The sequence below is a fragment of the Triticum aestivum genome, chromosome 7B (assembly GCF_018294505.1).
Source record: "Triticum aestivum cultivar Chinese Spring chromosome 7B, IWGSC CS RefSeq v2.1, whole genome shotgun sequence".
Lineage (NCBI taxonomy): Eukaryota > Viridiplantae > Streptophyta > Magnoliopsida > Poales > Poaceae > Triticum > Triticum aestivum.
In genome coordinates, this window is record NC_057813.1 from 505,180,347 (window position 1) to 505,198,014 (window position 17,668).

The 17,668-nt window shown below is 45.4% G+C and overlaps 1 long non-coding RNA gene across 21 annotated transcripts; it reads left to right on the forward strand.

The window, feature by feature from the left end:
- The first annotated feature begins 11,021 nt into the window (after window positions 1–11,021).
- Window positions 11,022–17,059, forward strand: LOC123162313 (uncharacterized). Of its 21 annotated transcripts, XR_006481218.1 has the most exons (6): window positions 11,022–13,386; window positions 13,625–13,804; window positions 15,268–15,363; window positions 15,463–15,531; window positions 15,621–15,693; window positions 16,620–17,059. It is a non-coding gene; the product is annotated as an uncharacterized lncRNA (long non-coding RNA). The 21 variants fall into 21 exon arrangements; XR_006481216.1 differs by lacking the exon at window positions 15,463–15,531 and having other exon boundaries at window positions 11,023–13,386; XR_006481221.1 differs by having other exon boundaries at window positions 11,024–11,833; window positions 12,610–12,713; window positions 13,238–13,386; window positions 13,625–15,693.
- Window positions 17,060–17,668: the final 609 nt, after the last annotated feature.

Below are 17,668 nucleotides of genomic sequence, written 5' to 3' on the forward strand. Positions count from 1 at the left end.
GAGCGGCGGTCAACGGTGGTGGCCTGCTCCCAAGCTGCAGGTGAGAAGGTGACGCAACAGTGGTTGGTTTGCATAAATATCGGTCAATGCATTCTGAGAATATTTTGTGAGGTATCCTGATTGGCATGTGCCAGTTCCAGCATTTGGGCATCGTGGTTGTACCTCATAGTCGGGTAGAAAATCAGTTATGTAGCTATGCCAAATTATTTCCTTCAATATTGTAAATATTCGTGTCCATTGCAGGAAGCAAAAAACCTTTGATGGTATATGACTTAATAATCGACATGGATTCTTATACATAGGATGTTTAATTAATATGTCCACCGTTACTTTTCAGCTAAAGTCTTTGTCATACTGTGTACAGTGTCAATGCAAACTACCAGAGTCACATGAGGCTCACAATAAGCAGCAATATTAGTGCCACTCCGGTCCAGTGTTGATAACTTGATATTTAGCCTGTTTACCTGGCACCATCAGGTCCAAGGCATTAGTATGCTCTTCTTATTGTACCTGGCAATAATTAGAGAACTAGATTAGCTAACCTTAGCCATGCATCGCTCCCGTGTTTACTCTTCTCTGGTGCTGCTATTACTCACACAATTTGGATCGGGAATACAACACTGTTTAACATTCAGTTTTGTTTTCTCAGTGCTTTGGAGAAGATGGACATGAGGCCCCAACCTGCACTGGCATAGCTAGGTAGGGGAGTATCCTTCCACTTGACGTTTCCTTCCCAGTTTTGTATGTTTAATTTTTAGAGCCGTGGTTACTATGAAAACTGAGATGTGGAGATTGCGGTATTGATCTTAGTTCAATTCATTCTATTACGTAGCCTCGCTTTGTTATCCATGATTTCCCTCATTTGATTGATTTGGCACATGGTCATTCACTAGATTATAGTCTACTTCGTGTATTTAGTTCGTGGTACTTGATTTCTTGGCATTGTTCATTGCCTTGAGCCATGTCTGATACTGAATTTGACCATGATCCTCTTGTAGTAAATATGACTTATTTGCTCTCTATTGGAATATTTCTTCTCACATATTGCTAGCTCCTTAGGTGTAATGTTGTTTAAAATATTTTTCCTGGAGCTCCTTTGCTCCTGTTCTTGGTGTAGATAAACCAAAACTGCTCCTTTTAGGCCATCCAAGAGTCTAAAACGACCAACATTTTAATTAGCATATGTGGACAGTTACGCTACAATGCCCCCAATTGTTTTTCAATGATAACTCTTGCTCCAAATTTTGCTTTCCGGGAGGTGGTTGAGGTAGAGATTGTTGTGTTGTGGCAGTGTACACTACGGTGCCGGGTTGCATAGGGGCATGCCCTTTCTTAGTATTCAAATATCATGTACTAATTGTGTTTTCACTTTGTATTGCTTACTCACAGATGTCACCGGAAGCGTCATGCATTGCTAACCTATTGTATGGCATTCTTAATTTTGGTCTATATGCATTACTCCTAGATATACTTCTATTGTTGCACCATCACATGGATCAAACACACTAAAATATGATGTTGATCTTGCACAAAAGGAAGAATAGTGGTGTCACCTAACCATGGCTCGACCTAGCCTTGATCATGGTAGCCTCTTAGGTGTTCCTACTTGCTACTATCTATGCTCCCTGAAAAGCCAGCTTATTAGAGATACTTGGTAGAGATGTCCCAGATTTATTCTTTTGAGTTTCACTAATTTCTTTCTATGCTTTAAAGTTCGTCAGTGTGTTTGTTAGTGTCATCTCCACATACTATTGGTGCCTATGACTTGGATTATTAACCGCTTGATTCCTTCAGGTGATGGGGTAGCCGCCAACTTGGGCTTGCTAAAGAACGGCGGGACGGTGCAAGGCGCAACTCCGACGCGGTTCCTCGCCTGTTGGATGGCATTCAGGCGCAACCCTGGTTCCCACTGAGTACTGCCCGACTACAACCTCCCTCGGTGAGCTCCAACTTCCTCCTGCTCATCTGCTTCGGCTACTGTATTGGACATGGTTGTGGCTAGGTTGATGTGGTACTCGACTAGTTGATTCTCTATGCCCTACTCATGCATCGGTCCCTACTTGAGCTCTGTAGTTGTGGATGCATGCTATTCTAGGGTTTGCAAGCTACTGTTCATGTTTAGTTGCTATCATGGGAGGTCCTGTGATGGTCTGGTTTACATGTGGATGCCCTCGTCATATAGCTATGCTCCTGGAGCTAAATTGACCCGTGGTGTTCGTGCTAGGGCGATGATGATTAACCTTGGGTGAAATAAGTGTGTCTTTGAGCAATCGAGGCACCTGTGGGTATCAAGTTGGATCCTCCCTCTTGTCTCTAGAATCCTTTTTGATCATTTGATCCTTGTTGTTCTGTCCTTGGATGGCCATTCTCGTTGAGTGATAACTAGGGCAGTTCCACTGCATAAACGGCCAGGAAGCCCAAATCGCTGAGGAGCCGGAAGGATTGTTGTCATTCTTATTTCTTATCACCAGATCACCAGAGCCGTAAGCATGAACATGTTGGAAGTATTTACTAGCTTTCCTCTGCTTTTTGTGCAGGTTGCGAAATTGTTGTTAAAAAACTTATCTAAATGCCAACATGAATCATCAAGACTGTCAATTGAAACTGGACCATACCCTTTGCAGGTGAAGGTATGAATTTACAGTACATGATACATTTTTTGCTTTCAGCAAGATGAGGATAATGTGACTGTTCCTGTGCGTGCGTGCTATATGATACATTTTCGCTTTCATCAAGATGAGGATACCGTGACAGTTTGTGTGTGTGTGCTTGCTGGAGGCATTAAATCAGCTAGATCTGCCTTGTGAGCTGGGGCAGGGGCAACTTTAATCAGGCCTATATCCAAAGCATGCACGCATACATGTGGATCTCCTAAGTAACTAATTGACTAATTAGGAGTGCCTTGTTATACTATGATAACCCTTATGTGTCTTCTCATGACTATCAATACTGGCCTTCCCTCCCACCTAGCCTTCCTCCGTATTATTTCTAGGTTGTTTATTCCGTAATTACTGGAAGGACGTATGTGTCTTTCGGGTCCATAAATACTGCAGGCTGGTGTGTGTGTTTCAAGTCGATGTATATTTCTAGGTCGTCTGTGTATTCCAAGAACATATATAGCGCAGATGGAGTGCACTTTAGGTCTATATATACTACGAGTCCATATCTTCGCAGAGGGGATATGTATTTTAAGTTCATATATATCGCAAGTGTCTGCAACCTATGTTATGGGATCAAATGTTTGTGCTTGGTTGTTGTTTTTTCCCTTTTGTGTGGAGTTTGCTATTTTGGATTCTTCGTTGTTTTGGGTTACCGCAGTAGATTATGCTGTTGCGAGCAGCTGTATTTCAAGATATATTATCCGAGGGGTGAAAAAGAAGGAGATGATGACATAGGTATATGATCTGGCCAGTTTATAATTCCTTCTACTGAGATCAAATGAGGTTTGCTGTGGTCTTACTCTGAAATTCTCTGCATTGTCTGATGTTTAATTTAGCAGCTGTATTTCAAGATAGTAGAGCAATTGATGAGAAATTCTTACGAGAACTTCCAGTTCTTTGAGCAAACACACACATACGCGGACAAAGACACTGGCATACACATAGTTTTATATGAATTCACGCGCACGAAGCACATGGTTTTGTTCTTATGTAAGATATGCATTAGACCATCGTATTACCAGATAATCTAGCAGATGTACACGAGCAGAGAAAACTAACGTGACGAGTGCATGCTCGTTGTAAAGTGCATTGGCATGTGCATCAGTAGTAGAAGAGAAAGCAAACTTGCTTCTCTAAATTTTCTATATGGTTTAAAAGGGCCTAAATATCCATGTGTGGGTGTGTGAGTCAGATTAATTATCTGAAATTATTTATTTTACTTACTGATAATGCATGTTTGAATATATTAATGCTTACACAAAAGTAGATAGGCCATGGTTAACAGCTACAGGATCCTCCGCGCCTACCGAAAAGGGCTCGAGCGAGAAGACGATGGATGACATCTATGTATCAGACGACGAGCTCCACGTTCCGTTCTTGCCTCAGGTTAGCCCACTTGCTGATGATCCGTTGATTTTTTTTATGTAAACCTTCACTAGATTTGAGACAAGGCTGATAGCAATTTTCATAATATATCTTTTTAAATAGCTCTCTCCAGGATGTGTGACCATAAGCCGACGATACATTTTGGATTTGGCTCTAAAGAGGCTTGCGGTAGCCGACAATAATATATCTTCTTAAATAGCTCTCTCGAGGATGTGCTTTCTTATTGTGTATTGATGCAGCAACTACCGTTATCGATTTTGAGGTCCCTATGTATATGGATCAATTGGTACCTAACCTGTACATGGCTCAATAAGACGTATATGTGTTACTTACCCAACTACAACTCATTGACTCGCATCTTGTTGCTCCTTTTAAACGTCAGTTGTCGATGATTTTCTACTGATGTTACTACCTTCTTAGGATGTGTAGAGGATCTACAACAAGTCAAGATCAAGAGAAGTGTGAGGAAGATGACAAGTCAAGATTAGGAGAAGATTATTAGATGCCCATCCAACGGCCGTCGTGCTTCTTCAATCTCTGCTCTTCCTGCTCTAGCCGCTCAAACAAGCGTCGGCGGGACTGCCTGCTCCCTCCTCCCCGCGGCCGGCTGTGCTGCCGCGCAGGCCTCACCGCCCCACCGTACTCCCATCGTTGGCCTAGCCATCCTTCTACTCACCCACACCTGCTGTTATTCTCCGGCGACGGCAGACGAAACAGTAAACCCTCGTACAGTCATACTCCCCGCCGCGTGGGAAACAACTGCCGAGTCTTCCCTGGCTCTGTGTCGTTCCCTTCCTAGGCCTCGCCGTCGTCCACCACCCTGGTGCTCTCGGCGTGGCATGGTCAACGTGGTCAACGACCGACATGCATCTGAAGTGGACTATACGTGGAGAGGCTGACAGCTGGGTCCACGGCCGCACGCAACGAAATGCCTCCTTATTACGTGCAAAATAATGATTCCTCCACCTGACATCTAGGACCCACCAAAAGGGCCTCTGTATTTTGCGAAAAAAACGTTACCGCCGCTGATAGCTCGGACCCACCAGCTATATCTTTGCACGCAAGGAAGTGCCTCCTTATTATGAACAAAAAAATGAATACTCCCCCTGCTAGCTACGACCCAGTATAGTGGGCCTACTAAGTTGACGCGGACGGAGGGCTTCGTCAACTTAGTCAATATGCACGATTCTAGTTCGACTGACCGTACGATGTCCATCCAACGGCCATAGTGCTTCTTCAACCTCTGGTCTTCTTGCTCCAACCGCCCAAAGCAGCGCCGGTCGTGCCGCCTACTCCTGCCTCCCGTGGCCGGTTGTGCTGCCGCGGAGGCCTCACCGCCCCCATACTACTCCCACCGCTGGCCAGGCCATCCCTCCACTCCACTCACCCACACCCCCTGTTATTCTGTGGCGACGGCAGCGCAGCCGAACCAGTGAACCCTCGTACTCCTCTCCGCGTGGGCATCCACTGTCGTGTCTTCCCCGGCTCCGCGTCGTCCCCTTCCTAGGCCTTGTCGTCGTCCACGGCTGTGGTGCTCTCGGCGCGGCGTGGTCAATGTGGTCAACGACCGAATTCCATCGGAAGAGTACTATACGTGGAGAGGCTGACAGCTGGGTCCACGATAGCCGCAAGGAAGTGCCTCCTTATTACGCGGAAAATAATTATTCCTCCACCTGACAGCAGGGACCCACCAGACGGGACACCAATATTTCACGAAAAAACGTTTCCCCCCTGACTGCTGGGACCCACCGGACGGGCCATCGTATTTCGCGAAAAAACATTTCCCCCTGACTGTTGGGACCCATCGGACGGACCACCATATTTCGTGAAAAAAAAACGCCCCCCCCCCCCCCCCGCTGTCAGCTCAGACCCACCGGAAGTGCCTCCTTATTACGCACAAAAAAATGAATACCCCCCCTGCTAGCTAGGACAAACCATGGTGGGAGGCTGACTTGTAGGCCTACTAAGTTGACTAGGATGGGGGCCTTTGTCAACTTTAGTCAATATGAATGATTCTAGCTCCAGTGACCGTACGATGTCCATCCAACGGCCGTAGTGCTTCTTCAACCTCTGGTCTTCTTGCTCCAGCCGTCCAAAGCAGCGCCGGTCGTGCCGCATGCTCCTGCCTCTCGTGGCCGGCTATGATGTCGCGGATGCCTCATCGCCTCCTACTACTCCCACCGCTGGCCAGGCCATCCCTCTACTCACCCACACCCCCTGTTATTCTGCGGCGACGGCAGCCTCACACCGCAGCCGGACCAGTGGACTCTCGTACTCCTCTTCGCGTGGGCATCCACTGCCGCGTCTTCCCCGGCTCCGCGTCGTCCCCTTCCTAGGCCTCGTCGTCGTCCACCGCCCTGGTGCTCTCGGTGCGGCTTCCATCGGACGTGGACTGTACGTGGAGAGGCTGACAGCTGGTTCCACGTCCGCAGCAAGGAAGTGCCTCCTTATTATGCGGAAAATAATGATACCTCCACCTGACAATAGGGACCCACCGGACGGGCCACCGTATTTTGCAAAAAAACATTTCCCCCTGACTGCTGGGACCCACCAGCTACATCTTCGCACGCAAGGAAGTGCGTCCATACTACTGAGGTACAGCGGCCAGTGTGCAAGAAAGAAAATACGGCCACGTATGTGTACATACGGGCGAGGTCTCGAACGCCTACTCGTGCATATGTATGGCTAGGGCTCATGTACATGGCTGGGTCAGAACGGAGAAACATCGTCGTTGTCGTGTTCATGGGGAGCCAATCGGCTGGGTCGGAACGGAATGCGTCGTCGTGTTCATCGGGAGGGCTTGGACAGAACAGGCGATGGAAACGAGGCCTGGCGTATCGCAAAACGGAGGAAACAGCCTTGTGTTGGACCGGCCATGTTCGAAACAGGATCCTGTTCTTCGGGAGGGTTCTGGCGTACCGCAAAATGGAGGAAACAGACCTCCTACGGTCGAAACGGGGGTCCTGTTGATCGGGAGGGGTGTGGCGTACCGCAAAACGGATGAAACGGACTTGTGTTCGGGCTCTATGGTCGAAACAGGGGTCATGTTCATCGGGAGGGGTGTGGCATACCGCAAAACAGGACTCCACGGGATACTGTTCATCTCCACCGTTGACCTCCTCCAGCCTCCACGGGCTACTGTTCATCCACCGTCGACCTCCTCCAGCCTCCACGGGCTCCTGTTCATCCAGCCTCCATTGCGCGCTACTCCACTAGCTACTGTTCAAACACCCCTCCACGGGCACCCCTCCACCATCTACTGTTCATCTAGCCCTCCACGGGGCCGTCCTGTTCATCCAGCCCTCCATGGGGTCCTGTTCATCCAGCCCCAACCGGCTCGATCAAGGCAACGCCACGGGGTCCTGTTCATCCACCCCCACCGCTCACTGTTCATCCAACCCCCCCCCCCCCCCCCCCCCCCCCGCAACGCTCACTGTTCATCCAAAGAGGCAGCATCAATCTGCTTCAGTTAGCAGCAATAGTGAAGGAATCGCTCAATCGGGTTCAGTTAACAGCCATCGATCGATCGCTCGGGTTCAGTAACACGTAGCCTGCAGTGCAATCGCTCGGGTTCAGTTAGAGCCCAACGCCTCGCTCGGGTTCAGTTAGAGCCAATGCATCACACACACCCACGTACGTGTACGAGAGAAATGCACATCGCTCGGCCCCCGACCACCCACCATAACTGGGAACTCCCCGAAATTTTCCTCGCCCTCGCTTCTACCACGGTTTTTTCCGTCATGGACGGCCCAAAGAATGTCATGCAGCTACGTCTCTAGCCCGCCCAGGACGAAAAGCCCATTTTCTGTCATGATTTTTTGTCATAGAAGTAGGAGCCCACACATCTATGATGATACCGGGTTTTGTCACAATTATCGTCATAGAAGTGTCATATGTATGACAGAAAAAAAATTCGTTCGGCCCAAAATGTCACGGATGTGTCTTTTTTTGTCGTGCATGGATTTGTATGGCCCTACTCATTATGCCACATTCACTAATGCAACACCTCTATATGGCTTTATCATTGTTGATGATTATTCTCGTTACACATGGGTGCATATCATCACTTACAAAACTGAAGTGCAGGAAGTCTTCAAATGATTTTCCTCAAGAGCATCCACAAAGTTTGGTGTGAATATCAAGCATATCCGGAATGATAATGGGACCGAGTTCAAGAATATCGGTCTTGATGACTATCTTGATGAACTTGGTATTACTTATGAGTTATCTACCCCTTATACTCCTCAGCAGAATGGTGTTGTGGAACGCAAGAACAGGACTCTTGTTGAGATGGCTCACACTATGCTTGATGAATACAAGAAACCTCCTCATTTCTGGCCTGATGCTATTGATACTGCATGCCACATTATCTTCACAAATTCTTCAAAAAGACTTCATATGAACTCCTTGCTGACAAGAAACCCAATGTGAGTTATTTCAAAGTCTTCGGTGCTAAATGCTGGATTAGACATCCTCGTCACAATTTTAAATTTGCACCGAAAGAACATGAGGGTTTTATGCTTGGTTACGGGAAGGACTCACACACCTACAGAGTCTTCAACACCTATCACCACAAGGTTGTTGAAACTGTAGATGTGCGGTTCGATGAAACTAACGGCTCACAAAGAGAGCACCTACCTTCTGTGCTAGATGAAATATCACCTGAGGAATCCATCAAGTTCAAGGCTACTGACGATGTCATACCCACTGAAGAATCTGCTAAAGAAGTCATTCCAGAACCTGAAGAAAATCATGCTGGTGCACCTGAAGGAAATGGCTCTGAAGAAAATGTTGAGCCAAATCAAAGTCGTCAACCTGTTCATCCTCGCATTGCAAATGAAGTGCAAATTGAGAGAATCATCGACGACATCAATGTACCAGGTCCTCTCACTCGCTCAAAAGCTTCACATTTTTCTAACTTTTGTGGGAACTTTGCTTTTGTCTTTATCACAGAGCCCACCAAAGTTGACGAGGCATTTTTGGAGCCTGAGTGGATTCAAGCTATGCAAGAGGAATTACATCAATTCGAGCTCAATAATGTGCGGGAGCTTGTCAAGCGACCAAACCCACGCAAACGCAATATCATCAACACCAAATGGATCTACCGCAACAAGCAAGAGAAAAAATGGCCTTGTGGTGAGGAATAATGCTCATCTTGTAGCTCAAGGCTACACATAGGTTGAAGGAATTGATTTCGATGAAACTTTTGCACCTGTTGCTAGACTTGAGGCTATTCGCATATTGCTTGCTTATGCTATCCATCATAATATCATCTTATATCAGATGGATGTGAAAAGTGCATTCCTCAATGGTAAGCTTGAGGAAGAAGTATATGTTGCTCAACCACCAGGTTTTGAGGATCCAAAGCTTCCAGACCATGTCTTAAGACTCAATAAGGCCCTCTATGGCCTCAAGCAGGCTCCTCGGGTGTGGTATGATATTTTGAAGGAATTCCTCACGAAGAAAGGCTTCAAACCCGATTCACTTGACCCAACTCTTTTCACCAAAACATATGATGTTGAACTATTCGTGTGCCAAATATATGTTGATGATATTATCTTTGGCTGTAACCAACGTTATAGTGATGAATTTGCCTATATGATGAGTGAAGAATATCAAATGTCTATGATGGGAGAATTGAAATTCTTCTTAGGTCTTCAAATTCATCAACAATGCAACAGCATCTTCATACCTCAACGATGTGTTGAGGAAATTCGGCATGCAAGATTGCAAAGGCATAAAAATTCCTATGCCCACAAATGGCCATCTATGCACTGACGAAAATGCTAAAGACTTCGATCAAAAGGTATACCGCTCCATGATTGGCTCTTTATTGTATCTATGTGTATCTAGGCCGGATATTATGCTTAGTGTTTGCATGTGTGCCTGATTTCAAGCTACACCGAAGGAATCACACCATAAGGTTGTGAAGCATATTCTTCAATATCTAGCTCACACACCAACACTTAGATTATGGTATCCCAATGGCTCGGCTTTTAATCTCATTAGATATTCTGACTCTGACTATGATGGTGATCGGGTGAATCGCAAGTCAACATCAGGCACATGTCATTTCCTCGAACGATCCTTGGTATGTTGGTCCTCGAAGTAGCAGAACTGCATATCACTCTCTACTGCTCAAGCTGGGTACATTGTTGCTGGTTCTCGTTGTGCTCAATTGCTATGGATGATGCAAACCCTCAAGGACTATGACATCAATGTGAAGAATGTGCCACTCTACCGCGACAACGAGAGTGCCATCAAGATTGCTCACAACCCAGTTCAGCACTCGAAGACAAAGCACATCCAGATTCATCATCATTTCCTTCGTGATCATGTGTTGAAGGGCGACATCTCCATCGACCACATGAAGACTGAAGATCAGCTGACAGATATCTTCACAAAGCCCTTGGATGACAAGAGATTTAGCAAGTTGCCGTGTGAGCTAAATATCTTAGAATATTTGAATGTCCTTTGAAAGGACACACATCCTAACATTTACGCAAAATTGATGACTTAGATGTGCAACACACGAAGTAACGTTTTTCTTCAATCAATGAAGACTAACCCTCTAAGTGTGAAGAAATTAATGAAGAATTTACTTCTCAAAACCCTACGACAATTGCACGCGGTGTTCTAAAATCATCATTCTTATACGGTGGATTACACCACCAACCAAAGTTGAAAATCTTTAAATTTGAGTTTTTCCTCAATTTTGCAATTTCTTCATTTTTCAAATTCTTCAACTTCGCAAGTTCCTCGGTCTTTTCGACTGGTGTTCTTCATTGCCTATATATATATATATATATATATATATATATATATATATATATATATATATATATATATATATATATATAGGACAGGGCTATTTTGTTACTAGTAACAGAATAATATTCTGTTACCCTCGGCCCTATAAGGCGCACCCGTCGAAACAAATGTAAACTGCCCGACTCCTCCCCGCAGATCCTCCACACCACCTCCTCCCCGAGCCCGCTGCCGGTCGCTTTCTCCCCATCGCGCCGCCACCCGACCTCCTCCCCCCATGCGCCGCCGACCGGCCTACTCCCCCCCGTGCCGCCGCCCGACCTCCTCCCCCCACGCGCCGTCGCCCGACCTACTCCCCTCCGTGCCGCCGCCCGACCTCCTCCCATCGTGCCTCCGGTAGGCCTCCTTCGTACCACGCCGCCGCCCGGCCTCCTCCTCGAGCGTGCTGCCGCCCTGCCCTATCCCCATCGCCGGCAGCGTCTCCGTTCAGCTCCGGCCGCCGCCCTCCCTCCGACCACCATGGCTCCAACCACTCATTCACGCAAGCAGGATCCCCCCTGATTCAGCTGTTCTCCTCCACTCTCTAGATCAGGTTCGTCCCCGTAGACCCCCTGCTCCTGGGCGTCTCCATCCCTTCTCAATCTCCCACCAAATGTGCTTCCAGGTTGTGCCTGCAAGTAGTCATGGAGACTTTCTTTCTCCATAGTCTGTGATTTGGGCTACTGCAAGTAAAAAAGTTCACCATGTGAGAAGGAGTCAGTGCAATATACTGTAGGTAAGATGTTCATCTTTTGCGTGACCAAAAAATTTCATCTTCTGAAGGTTGAAGACAAATGGGCTATGAAGCTTTAGATAAAAATGATTTGTTTCTGTATCTATATTCTAGTATTCAGCATGAGCAGAAAGTTTGCTCCTTCGCCTCTAGCCACCGGTAGTTCATTGTCAGTACAGGCTCTGAAACTGTCAGTACAGTCCGTTCACCGCTGACACACGAGGCCGTTCAACAATGCAATGATGAGGTCTGGACTTTCCCTTGACTCTTTTTATGTAGCATTTTCTGAAAAATATCACACTTTCAACTGCCTCAAGAGTTCAAAAGTCTAAACAAACAAAAGCTGAAACTAAAGTTCAGGAACTGTTTCTTTCAGAAATTGAACTATTGTAAAGATTGTAAATTGAAGTGTTTGTTCTTCTAGGTACTGGCACTACAAAATACAAAGACACTTAGTTTCTATTAATTATTTTAGTTCAGTTCAATTTCTTGTTTTAGTTCAGGTCAATTCTTATCTTAAGTTTCAGCTCGGTTCAATTCTTATTTTACACTTCAGTTCAGTCCAAGCTTTGGCAGATGACGGCCGTGCCAAATCTATAGTGGCAACAAGAGGGTCAAGTCGCTGTGGTTGGAGGACAGCACCCTGCTGCTGCTCTGCATTAGATACAAGCGCCGCATCGAGCGGCTGTCCTCTACTGTGACACACGAATAGCTACTGCTGCATCAGTATGTGTGTGTTGCCGCATCAGTACGTGTGTGCTGCCGCATCAGTACTGAAACTCTACCTCGGACGAGCCCATGCGGGAACCGTGGCCTCCACCACGTTTGGTCGTCTCCGTCCTTGTTATCTTCTGTACAGTGTGTTGTCGACTCCTTCGTTTCAAGCCAGTTTCTGGCCGACCACATACTGCTTGAACTGATGAGCTTGAACTACATGTGCTGCTACCATTTTGTGTTACTTGAACGGCCGCCCTGGCATCATCAAAATCTTGATTTATTGGGTGGGCAAGGCATGTCATGCAGGGTAGCTGGAAGGGAGGGGAAGCTCGTTGCCTTGCCATGGTTCTAGCGGGAGCCGGGCGGGCTGGTGTACACAGAGGATAGAGGCCCTGGCCTCGTACGACCAGGTTTGTATCGATACTCCGGCCAACTCCATTGATCTTCTCAGTAAATGCTCCACTGGTAACTCCATTCGAAGTTTTGTCAAGTTTGATTGCCATGCTCTAGCCTCACATCACATTTTTTTCCAGTTCTGCTCATACTGTAAGTTTGTTGAAACCTACCTAATATATAGCTAATTCAACATCCGACATATCTGCTGTAATTGTGTGTCCACACCCTCATATTCTTGTACAAAAAAGAAAATGAATGTTAGAGTGGGTGATTAAAAAATCAATGTTCTTCTGTTATTCGAGTAGGCACCTGAAAAAAAATGTTCATCTTGGTTAGATGAACCAAATGGGCTGTGTAGTTCTTCTGTTATTTGAGGAGGCACCTGAAAAAAGTAAACAGAATAAATAAGATGGCAGTAACAACCGGGTTGACTTTTTGTAATTTTCTGTGTACGATTGCAGTACCTTTTGTAAGAAAACACATGGTACTTTGTAAAAAAACATTCTGAATCTATTTGGACTGACCGTTCAGTTGGCAGCGTTCATGCTGCTGCAAATGTGGTCGTTGGGGCCAGTCAATTGGAAGATCTGTAGCTCCTCAGTCCAACTTATTGCTTAGCTACCGACCACTCAAAAAATAGTAGCATGCAGGCCACCCCGTGCTCCGCCCCCTGATCCGGCATTTTTGGTATGAATTTGATGAATCTTCTTCATGCTCTGTTCTTATCCATCTAGAGATTTCTGCTCATGTTGCCTGTTTTGTATTGCTTGTACCTGTTTCGTTCCTGCATGCATGTATCTGTTTTAATGTTTTGAGATGGCTATGTTTAGATTACTTCCAACTCTGAAGCTTTACATGCATATTTGCGGATGGGATTTTCAGGTACTAGTTGGAACTGTATCTAACCCATACTAAAATGTTTCAGCAGTTCAACAGGGGCGCGGGGTTCAGTTTGATGACGATGAGCTAGGCAGCTGGCCTTCGCATCACGAACTGGTGTCTTAGTACAACCCTACGCTACAAGGCACGCGTACATCCACTTCATGTGTTAGTAAAAAGTATTGTGCATTTGCTTGGCAGCTTTGCACTCTAGATACATCACTTGGTAAATCAAAAATATTTTGTTGTTCACTTTTTGTGTTTTGTTCAATAATTCTCATGCTTTCTTTCGTGAGGGCTACAAATCATAGTGCTTAAAATACCGATGGGTCTGTCATACTTGAATTAAAAAAGTTACAGGAGAAAGTACCCTATTCCATTACTTTGAGAAGTATAAGTAGACCTTTCTAAATAGTACAGTGCAGACCCGGTGTTGCCCTGCACAAATGGAGTCTTTAGCTCACCACGCTACCTCCTCCCGTCGGTGGGGCTCCGTCGTTGCAGCGCCCCAGCCGTTCACTGCTGCCAAACCAGGCCGTTTAACAGACAGCGTCGAGCCATTCGACACCGCAGCTTGGGAGGCTACCTGTTTTGCTGTCGATGTTGTCTAATTTCACTAGTGTCCTGTTTTGCTGTCGATCCTGTCCTCGGTGTCCATGAGCACGAGCACCCTGTATCCGGTGGCGAGATGAAGGCCACCTGTGATCCCTGCTTCCCGTCATCACCTCCACCTCGTGTGAGTTCACTGCCGAGAACAAGCACGACCACCTACAGTTCCTAGTTGTAGCCTTGGCCACCCCTTGGCCACGAGCTCGTCCACCATGGTTACTGGCAGTCGTCCAAGTGGAGCGCGGACATCAGTCCAAGTAGAATCGCAGCCACCATCTTCACCAAGCGCTGCACGGTCGTCCAAGTTGAGGACACACAATAGTCCAAGATGATGTATGATCACTGATGGATTCAGCATCTTTTATATTAGTTTGAATTATGCAAGCCAATTCTATGGAAGCTTGCTGGCGATGCGGCCAGCATGCTTTTAGTAATAACGGCGACCACAAACAGCATTGGCAGCCAGCACATGCACTACATGCTCGACTGCTCCACACTACCGCCATGGACATAAACAACACAGTTTGGCAAAAATAGAAGTTTGATATCAGTTCACCATTGAGAGGTAGTAAGTGCGGAGCAGAAAAATTGTAGCAGTTCAGCAAAAAAAAGTTTACATGTACAAACGCTTCAGCAATCAGTAGAAGGCCACTTGATTTACTGTCTAATCTTGGAGATAAATCCAATATCCTAAGTTTGTGATGGCAGGTCACTCGTATGACGGGTCCACGACGTATGTTTCAGAAGATCAGTACCATCAATACAAACAGATCAGTACCATCATAACAAAAAAGTTAGGTTTTAAGTTATGAATAAGAAATAACAAAAAAGTTCATAAAAAACCCCAGAACACCCGGTAGTTCTTGAATCTGGGAGTTCAGGAAAAAATGATCCAAAATGAGCATCGGGAGGGTTTGAAAAATACATCATGAGCAAGGATTTATTTCAAGCTCACTATTTCGGCTATAACTACAAAAATTGATCTCTGTACTTATTCATTCTGTCACTCGATAGTTCTATGGCTGTTATGATATGAGTTGGCATGCAATAACTCTTGGCATTCTTCCATAAACAATGAAGGGAATGCTAAAAGGAGGGTATGTTTTCCAAGCTGACATCTGCAAGCCCTCAGTAGGATAGGCAAAACGCAGAGATAAGTTTTGACCCTGAAAACTGGTAAGTTCGAAGAAACAAATTCAGTGTTATACATGCTCTGTACTAGAACTCTTGGATGATTACATTTTTCTGATGCTCTAGTGGACCTTATGATTGCAGTAGAGTTGGGCTTCCTTGTATTCAAGTGCTCGCAACTAAGCTTCACTTCTTGTTTGTTTGAATTAACTGGTAAAACTGAATAATGAGATGGATGCATTAATTGGTAAACCAATGTGTTCATGTGCCTAGGTTAGCAGTTGATTCACCATTTTTTGCAGGTCCAGACGTCTCAAGCTGCTAAGGCCTACATCTCCCTGCCAATGTCCGATCGCCTGTGCCGACATGGTCGTGGTAAGTTCATTCGCCTAGTTCCTATGCTCGGATGAGGTCAAGCCCACTGTCATATTAGTCGCCACAACCTCATATTGTTGCCGCCAAGGTTTCCCCTCGCTCTCTTCCCTAAATTATCTTAAAGAACATCCATTCTCCTCGCTGAATTATTGATAGCATGTTCTAAATAAGCTTGTATTCACTACCTAAGTTACTCCAAAAAGCACTTTTATTCTAATAATACGGATTTTATACTTATGGGATGTTCAAATAAACCATTACACATGTGTGGTGGTGTTTATATAGTTTTGTAAAGAATATCGATATGTGTAAGTTATCTGATAAAAGAAAGAAGAAAATCAACTTGCAAATTTAGGGAAACATGTGTACCTTGAGAAAAGTTCACTGAATAAGTTCTAGGAGGTTCATTTTGTGTTTGCGTAAATGTCTTTAGTGCTAGTGTGGAGAGCCGGTAAGTTGTACTACCAGTCTAAGCCAAGTTCAGGAGCATTGCCACTGATGGCAAGGACAACGAACCAACGACACCAGATCATAGGTCGAAGGAGGCTGGGTCAAGGCGCCATGACTGGTTATTGTTGTATGCTGGTGTCATGCTTGTTGATGTGGACTAGCAGATCAATATATATGCATGTTGTTAGCTTTTGACATGGTATATATAAACTATTGGTACAAATTCTAGTACCTATATCACAAAAGTTCATTGCGAAAAAATGTCAGTTCAATGGATACACTGTATCTGTTTATCACATATACTTGCAAAAGAGTTCAAAATGTTCTTCCCTTTCTGGAAATTACATGTGATTATTCATTTCTTTTTGGCTTGTATGGCTGAATTTTTATTCATTTGCTCGTATCACTGGAATGCATCTTTGCTTGTATTATCTCTTGTAACACTAAGTATTTTTTTTGTATTGTCATGTCTTTAGGAGTGCCCTGGCCGATCACAACCACCACCGCAGGCTGTTCTACGCCACCTCCGTAGGCGGTTCATCGTAGCAGCGACCTGGATCCCACTGGTTCCCACTAGCGACATCCGTTCGAGCACATCGTCGCTGTCCTGCAGCAGCGTGGCTTAGCTACTGCACTTGGTTGAGGTCAGAGCCTTTCGAGTTGTCAAGCCCAGCCATGGCGTGCGTCCGCTGAACGACGACAGCTTCGTGTGCGTTCCTGCATGTGCTCATGTGTTGTACTGGTGTGGGTTGTGCGTGTGCTTTTCTTATTCTAATTGTAGTTTTCACCTGGATGTTTTTCTGAGACATTCAAGTATTACTGTCTAAAAGGTGTAGTTATGAACTCACCCATGGATTCAAGTTACTCACGCTGCTGGCTCTTGGTGCTAGATGAAATGAAGTACTCTTCATGCAAATTCCTATTTTTATTCAGTACTCTTCGTGCGAATGATTCCTGGTTGCTTCTCCTGTTCTGAACTTGTTGCTCAATTGCACAGGTATTGCAAGAGTAGTGTCTAGTCTGAAGCCAGCTACACATTCGCACATGAGTCGGTGCTCCTGAAGTGCTCTAATTAGCAATAGAAATGACAAGGGAGTGCATCCAAAGATAGGTGGCAAGCATACCTGCTATGGTGTGTTGATAACTGAACTGAAGGATCTTCAGTATATGAACCACAAAAAAGAGAGGTGCATCCCGTACAAACAAAGAAGTGCATGCAGTACATAAGCTCAAGATCCAATGGTTCAATTATCTTATGGTTTGGAAAAATGCTTCTCCTGCAGGTTTTTTGTTTTGCTGTAATTTTCATTTATATCATAGGATGTAACACCATCTCTGAAACAAATGCATATGTTCAGTTAAGAACTTGGTGTGGTGGGTGTACTGTTGATAATCTGAACATGTTTCTCTCAACTACAGAAAACATGTAACCTTTGTTGTGCTGCTCTGCAATTTCTCCAGAAAATATGGATTGTTTCGATTTAAGTACATCTTGAATCCATGTGCCATCTTGCTATCTTTTTTG